The sequence below is a fragment of the Amblyomma americanum genome, chromosome 7 (genome assembly GCF_052857255.1).
Source record: "Amblyomma americanum isolate KBUSLIRL-KWMA chromosome 7, ASM5285725v1, whole genome shotgun sequence".
Lineage (NCBI taxonomy): Eukaryota > Metazoa > Arthropoda > Arachnida > Ixodida > Ixodidae > Amblyomma > Amblyomma americanum.
This window is the reverse complement of record NC_135503.1, coordinates 75,748,930-75,757,277: the sequence shown is the minus strand read 5'-3', so window position 1 is coordinate 75,757,277 and position 8,348 is coordinate 75,748,930.

Here is an 8,348-nt window from a genome sequence, read left to right as displayed (position 1 = left end):
GGCCGATACGGACACCGCCGGAAGATGTGACCGGCCTCGCCTCAATGGTAACACAGGGGACGTCGGTCTGGCGCACGCCAAATATTGGTCTTCCTCGGCGCCTGTCCTCGAGCTTGCCAGTAGGGAACCGGCTGCTCGGCGTGTACTGCGACTACCGAAGTGGCCTACGGTGGCGCGCAGGGAACCGGCGCAGGACGGCGCAGCACGTCCGCATACGTCGCTGGCGGCCAAGCAGCTGGCTGTGGTGGCAGCTCTACTGGAGCGACGGGCGACCTGAGCGCCTGCTGAACTTCCTCCCGAATGGCGCTAGTCAGAGAGTCCACAGGAAAAATCCCCTGAAGTTTCTGCAGCTCCTCACGGACCACAGAACGCACGATGTCCCGAAGGGAGCTTGTATTGGCCCCCGAAGCAGCATCCAGGGGGTGTAGAGCCGAGATAGGGTTTAGCTGCCGGTCGTAGAAATTGTACCGTTGCTGGAGCGCCCTCTCCATGAGCACAGCCTCGGAGAGGAACTCGGCGACGGTTCTGGGCGGGCTTCGCACAAGACCGCAGAACAATTGCTCTTTCACGCCTCTCATCAGGTGTCTGAGCTTTTTCTCTTCCGTCATGGTCGGGTCCGCTGGGTTGCAGAGGCGCGTCACTTCCTCCACGTACATCGCTACATTCTCGTTTGGTAGCTGAATGCGAGCGGTCAATTCACGCTCGGCCTGTTCACGGCGATCGCTGCTGGTGTAAGTCTCCAACAGCTGGCGACGAAAGTCCTGCCACGTCGTTAGACTCGTCTCGCGGTTTTCGTACCAGATCCGAGCGGCGTCTTCTAAGCTGAAGTAAACGTTCCGGATCTTAGCACTGTCGTCCCAGCCATTGAAACGCGCAACGCGCTCGAACTGATCAAGCCAGTCTTGGGCGTCCTCCGAGTATCCGCCGTGAAAGGGCTTCGGGATCCGGGGTTTTGCAGGCTCACAAAAGAAGCAGGTATGAACGGGGCGCTGTCTGACCTTGCTGCCGTGGTCGTAGCCATGGGAGCGCTCTCTTGAGGCTGGAGTCCGAATTCTGGAGACAAGCCGCGGAGCCTGCGGCTGACACGATGGACGGGGGTTCGCACAAGAGGCACCGGGCTTGTGCTTCGGCTCTCCGAGGAAGGATGGAGCATCAGCCGAGAATACCCAAGCAACCTCCACCAGATGTCACAGGCCAGACGGAGAACAGTCGTAGACGTAGAGGGGGGACCGCAGAACGGCCGAGGTTTTTAATCGCCCAGAACAGAGCCAGCTCGAGCGCGCCTCACGCGAACGCGACCACTTCGTCCTCGTCACGGCTTAGCGCGCAGGTAGCTCGAGCCAGGTCCGTGGCAATATTTGCAAACGTTGGTTAATTGCTTTCGAGACGAAGGAGGCAGTCTAGGTTTCTGTTTTAGCGCAACTAAGTCAGGTGTGATAATTTTCAACGATACAACTGATCAGGGGCTTACAATACAAGGCTATGAAAGTCCTCGAGTGGCCGAATACAAATATATCGGGGCATGGGTAAACGAAGAGCAGATGTACACGAATAAGCACGAACACTCTCTCATAGCAAAAGGGCGAAGAGATGCAGGGATACTGAAACATAGGGCATTGTGGGAGTACGACAGGTATGAAGTACTGAGAAGTATTTGGAAAGGAATAATGGTGCCTGGGCTTACTTTCGGGAATGCGGTTCTGTGCTTAAAGGCAGAAGTTCAGTCGAGATTATAAGAAAATCAGAGAGCTGTTGGAAGATTAGCACTAGGTTCCCACAGGAAAACCACAAACGAGGCAGTACAGGGGGATATGCGCTGGGCTACATTCGAAGTACGGGAAGCTCAGAGTAAAATACTATACGAAGAGCGCCTGAGGAGATTGGACGATAACAGGTGGACAGCTAAGGTATTTAAATACCTGTACAGAAACAGCGTTGACTCAGAGCGGCCGAAAATAACTAGAAAGCTAACCAGCAAGTATGCCAGACACGAGGCCGGAGAAAGACCGAGCATTAAACGACAGGTTAAAAACGCGGAAGGTAAAAATTGGATAAATTCAATGGAAAAGAAACATAGTGTAGAACTATATCAATGCTGGAAAAGGCAGATCAGGAAGGAAACGTTTTATGATAACTCAAGAGGCAGTGCCCTACTCATTGAGGCTAGGTCAGGGTGTCTTAGAACGCACAGCTACAAAAAGAAATTTAACAAAGGTGACACATGTGCCGTGTGAGGTAAATCTGAACAAACAATAGAACACCTCATACCTAAATGTCATCGTATCCATTGCGATGCTGATGCAGGCACAGTATATAACTCCCCTAGGGTTTAGAGATAACAGTAGCCATGTAAATAAATCTGCGGTGGAAATTATCAAAAAGCGATTGGAAGATTGGGGGCTCAAAAGGAGAGGGGCGAGATAAGTTTAAAAGTGTAGGAAGACGTATTTTAAAGGAAATGGCAAATTTCAATAACTTACTGGGTTAAACAAAAATAAAGGAAAAAACTGAGCATCGTGGCAACTGCCATCACCCGTTTCAAAGGGAACGCTCCTTCCTTCCTTCCTTCCTTCCTTCCTTCCTTCCTTCCTTCCTTCCTTCCTTCCTTCCTTCCTTCCTTCCTTCCTTCCTTCCTTCCTTCCTTCCTTCCGTCCGTCCGTCCGTCCGTCCGTCCGTCCGTCCGTCCGTCCGTCCGTCCGTCCATCCATCCATCCGTTCGGTAAACAATGCCTTATTGTGTGGCTGCCGGGAGGGGAAAGGGGTGGAGCTTTTAGATGTTGCATCCGACTTCCTTTTCGCACCACAAGCTCGAGAAAAAAGGAAAGCAGAAATCCTTTCGGCGGAATACAGCCCAAGCAATAAAAACGGAAAGAAGGAGCTCAAGTTCGTCCACATTTCCAGTAGAAGCGTTCGCGCACGAACACACACGACAAAGACGTAGTGTTAGATTGAAGTAGCGACAAAATATTTTGACGCCAGATGGAGCCACGTCGCACTAGTTAAAGTCGGCGCGAATTTCCCCCGCAGAAAATACGTACACAAATTTCAGAGCCTGCAAAACGCAAACATTAGGCTAGATATGGAGGACAATTGCGGCTGAACAATCAAGAAAGAAAAACGGAGGGAATGTTGCGGACGAAATCCTGATATCTGGCTTAGTTTTTTCACGAGATGAGAATGAAAAACCGACATATATTAAAGTGCAATTTTTCTGGATATTTACTTCTGATTTGTAAAAATGAATCTTAAAAATAAAATATGTTCGCAAAATTTCTCTATTCTCGAAAAAAGCAAGCGCTGCCCCAGACCTCATGAAAATCGAGCCATTTTTATACTCGCTAGAGATTCTGAAAGTTCCCATGTATTTCCTACTCTCCTAAGCGGGGTGCGTGAACACGCGACGACGACGCCTGAATTCACGAAAACAATATTGCAGCCGGAAGGTTCCCTCTTAAACTCTGTTAAACATGTATTTTTAATTATTTTGGCTTGTTACAATTTCCGGTTTTCGTTTCACAATTCCACGCTTCCGCTGCAAGCTCCTCTTTCCCTCGGAATCTCTTATGTGACTTGCATTGAGTCAAGCATTCCTGGCGCGCATTTAAGTGCAGAGTCTGAGGTCAGCAGCAACCAGTTAAAAAGGCGGCACCACAGGCTGCGGTGACCGTCGGCCCAATAAACAAAGCGAAAAAAGAAAGAGGGGATGACCGTGAGGTCTAACACTCAGGGCAGCGAGGTTGATCTACTTGAACCAGCGCTGGTTGAAATCGCACACGTTACTGTAGTTTTCCGACTAAAAGTTACCCATCTTTACGGATCAGCTCATCCGCATGTTCGGTGTCAGGTTCGTTCTTATGCTCGATTTCAGGAGCACCGCGGTTTTCGGGCATATTCCTCACTTTGCCGAAATAGAGGTTAAAATCTTCTTATGCCTAAATATTCTAATCTGCCTTGCGAGGGCGCAACGTACTATCAAGAAGAAAACAAAGGCAAAAAAGACAACTGAGCCCCGAAAAGCAAAATAAGATGCTGTTAAATAGGGGAAGCTTATTACTAGGAGAGGGCATTTTCACTTCGAAAGCGCGAGGGCTCTTCTCCGGAAGTGTTAATCGACTTCCTTTGCATTTGCTCTCCAGGAGCTAATATGCTGGAGTTTTTGTGTTGACACCTTGTTTTCTTGTCCACGTTTAATTCGTTGCTCGTAGTACTCCAGCTAAATGATAAATTTACTACATGAATCCCCCAAAGCATCAAAGGACGCAACGATCGAAAAGACGTGCAAATATTCCAGCAATACATTGGCGCCAACTCAGACCACTGACACCGGCAGTCAGCGTGCAGTGTGAGACCACCGAAACACGAATGGAAGGCAGCCACAAGTGAAGACGTGAGGACATAACTGACAAAGCTTTGAAAAGGATTTTATGTACAGTGTTTTAAAACTACAAAAGGATGTAAAAGAAAAAGAATGCTTTGTTGCACATAGACCAAATAATCGCGTGATAAGGAAGAAAAATTAAAACAACTAATTTCAGTGTCAGGCAGCTTGGGAGTCCCCGTTGTCCCATACAGCATACTCTTTGCACAGCGTCGTGTACACAGAAAAAGGTTAGATTTTGTACACGTGCACGGTATGTGTTCTTCCGGACTGCAGAAAGCACGTCCTCCACTTCGATAACCCGCAGCGAGGCAGGGCGCGTGGCCACGTGGATGGCCATTCCTGGGTGGGAGGCGGCGAGACAACCCGACTCCTGAAAGAACACATTGAATGGGGAGAGGTCACTAAATAGAAAGCAGCCGCATCTTGCTAGGAACCATATGATCGCAGGTATTAGTATATGCTACAGGTATTTTGCAAAAGGGAATTCACCGCATGTGTCCCGTTACATTTTGGGGGTCCAGCAAGTGCTTGGGAGGTTTAGTTATTTGGGGAACCACGGATGTACTAGTATCAACAAATCAGTATCAACTTTAGTATCAACAATTTATAAAACTGTGTGTGTGACTTGACTGATTTAAACCGCTACGCGCTTCACGCGCCGTGCTCGCAACGGCTGGTGTCGCCACCTGCAGTACAGAAATGCCACTAAAATCTCAAACTCATGGCCTCCGAGATCTGCATTGGAATATACTCTTGCATGCAGACGTCAAGATTTCATTCATCAGAGTTTATCGGCAACGGCGGCCTAAATACTAAAGGCCAAGTGGGGGATTTAGGTCAGAGTTACGACGCCAGATTCCGAAACCAAGTCCAGCAGGGCAATCAGCTTGCGTTTGGCGTGGCCACTGGTGTATTAAGGCGTAAGCCTTGCTTCCTCCTTTGAGCGAAAACCCGGGTGTGTGCGCGTCCGAATGCATCCCGATGCTGCTGGTGCGGGAGGGGAGCGCGGTCCGTGAAAGAGCGGCGACTGCTTTCACGATGTTAGCGCGCAAATCAGAAGGGGTGTGGCGGCTACGAAGAGCCATGCAGAGGTAGAATTGCCAGCTGTGTGACATCGGCTTACGTCACTCCACAGCGCTTAGCGACTGCGTTCACGAAGTCAGCGGGCGGGCTTACGGCTGCTCAGATGTCAGAACTGTCGGCCTTTTTTCATAGGAGGTTCGGCCGATAATTCTCAGCTGGTGGAGTCCATTTCGCAATTATTGCGCGTACAGTGTTGCGGCGCAAATAAGGTCAGTGCGGCTCGATTTATCGAAGTAGAAAGGAGCCACTTCTAGTTTCCTGAACGCAAGAGCGGCAAGTAACGTTTAAAAAGAAGGTTTAGTGCACACATGGTGCACACTGACGTTACAATTCTCAAGGCCTTGTATGAACTCGTAAAAATGGGATCGGTCAGGTCAGCTGTGAAATACATGATCGTAATAATGCAAAAAATAGTTCGCATTGCGAGTTAAGAGGAAAAACCAACGGGAAAGCTCTCGCTAAGTTCATTTCTCCAACATGTTGTGGTGTCCAGACGATATGTATTTTCATGTGGCTGTGTCGACATGTAATAGGTTTTCGTGTCGATCGCAGCGCCGGAAGAGAACCTGGTGAGAGAAGCCAGCAGTTTTTGGCGGACCCGTAGTTCTTTTGTACGCTAATTCAGCTGGCCAAGAATTCAAATCGTTTGCCGGCCGGGTGATCCTGAGTCCGCCAGAAGAGATAAAGTCTTCGGCGGTGATAGCAGCCGCGGACGCCGGTGAATCGCAATGCTCGTCGCTCCGAGATGTAAGAGCGAACTTCGAAAGCTAGTCGAGGCACAGCGGCGTGGCCTAAAGCGCCTTCGAAATCATATCTGATATTAATATTAATAACGACCAGCTTTAAATATGTAATTGCAGCCAAGTCCCTAAATGAAATACGTAAAAAGATGACTTAAAAATTGACTGCTTCGCGTACTAGCTACATGATGCAGCAGGTTTATGATGTCACCAAGCAGCTATGTTTTAATGACACAAGAGCCATCCCTATACCTAATGTAGCCAATTTCTGAAAATTCCGGAGCATATCCGGCCGAATTACTTTAAATTGACATGATAGTGGACTTCGGCAAGGACGAAGTGTAGTAAAGAAGATTATGTGTCTTTTTAGAATCTCGAGGATGTCTGCCGCAGTTTCTTGAGTGGATGATCGGTATGCGCCCGTTCAGGGCCAGACGGACCTGCCTTCTGAACAAGCGTTTCTGCATTTCATGGTCGCAGTTGTTCCTGCGCAAGCGAGATCAGAGTTACTCGCATCACTATAGCCAAGCGCCATACAAAGAGAAAACTCTTGACTTACAGAAAGTAGCGCCGGTAAAAGAGCCCTTCTTCGACTTCGCACTGCCAATTACCGCCGCAGTAGGCTGCTAGCAAAGTTTGCTGACGGGGTGAGCAGACACTAAAGTACCAATCAACTTTAGCGCGAAACTTTACTCGGCATATTTTACCGATAGCTACATTACGGTGGCATTTCAAACCTTCTGCGTGGCGGCGGCGCCGCCACCCTTTCACGAGGTTACCCACGTGGCGCGGAGCAGCTGCCGGTGGCGAGGCGCCGTGGCTGATCACGTATTCCGTCACGCTGTTGGTCACGTGACCAGCCACGTGGTGGGGAGCAGCTGCTGCTGTCGTTGGCACGCTGCGGCGCCGGTATCTGTGTGCACGTGCAGTGTCAAGTGGAACGAAGATGAAGAGGGAGCGCCCTGCGAAACGGAACGGCGATGGACTGACCATTCAACTGAGCAAGTTCCACTCTGCCACTCCCGTGACGTCGTCATCACTGGCTGAGGACGGCGGCGACCTGGCCTTGGCCGAAGGATACGGAGGTGTGTTGGTGGCTACCGTCGTGCTGAAGACCACGACGTCCACTACCACCCTGCTTACTAACGTGATGTCGCCATCAGTGGCTGTGGACGACGGCGGCCTGGCCCTGGAAGAAGGATGCGAATCTGTCGTGGTTGCCTGCACCGTCATGATGAAGACCATGACCGCGACTACCGCGCCGCCTACTCCCGTGACGTCGCCATCACTGGGTGAGGACGTCGGCGGCCTGGCCCTGGAGGAAGGATACGGAGGTGTCGAGGTTGCTACCGTCGTGCTGAAGACCACGACCTCCACTACCGCCCCACCAACTCTCGGGACGTCAACACCCCTGGCTGAGGAAGACGGTAGCCTGGCCCTGGACGAAGGATGCGAAGGTGTCGATTTTGCCCCCGTCATGCTGAAGGCCACGACCTCGACTACCGCACCGCCTACTCCCATGACGTCGCCATCACTGGCTGAGGACGTCGGCGGCCTGGCCCTAGAGGAAGGATGCGGAGGTGTCGAGGTTGCTACCGTCGTGCTGAAGACCACGACCTCCACTACCGCCCCACCAACTCCCGTGACGTCGCAGTCTCTGGCTGAGGACGACGGCGGCCTGGCCCAGGACAAATGATGTGAAGGTGTCGTGGTTGCTACCATCGTGCTGAAGACCACGGTCTTGACAACCGCCCCACCAACTCTCGTGACGTCAAGACCCTGGCTGAGGACGACGGCAGCCTGGCCCTGGACGAAGGATGTGAAGGTGTCGTGGTTGCTACCATCATGCTGAAGACCACGGTCTGGATAACCGCCCCACCAACTCTCGTGACGTCAAGACCCCTGGCTGAGGACGACGGCTGCCTGGCCCTGGACGAAGTATGCGGAACTGTCATGGTTGCTACCGTCATGCTGAAGAACACTGCCTCGACTACCGGCCCGCCTACTTCCGTGACTTCGCCATCACTGGCTGAGGACGACGGCGGCTTGGCCCTGGATGAAGGATGCGGAGGTATGGTTGCTACCGTCGTGCTGAAGCCCACGACCTCGGCTACTACCACAATACCGACTTCCGTAAAGGCGTC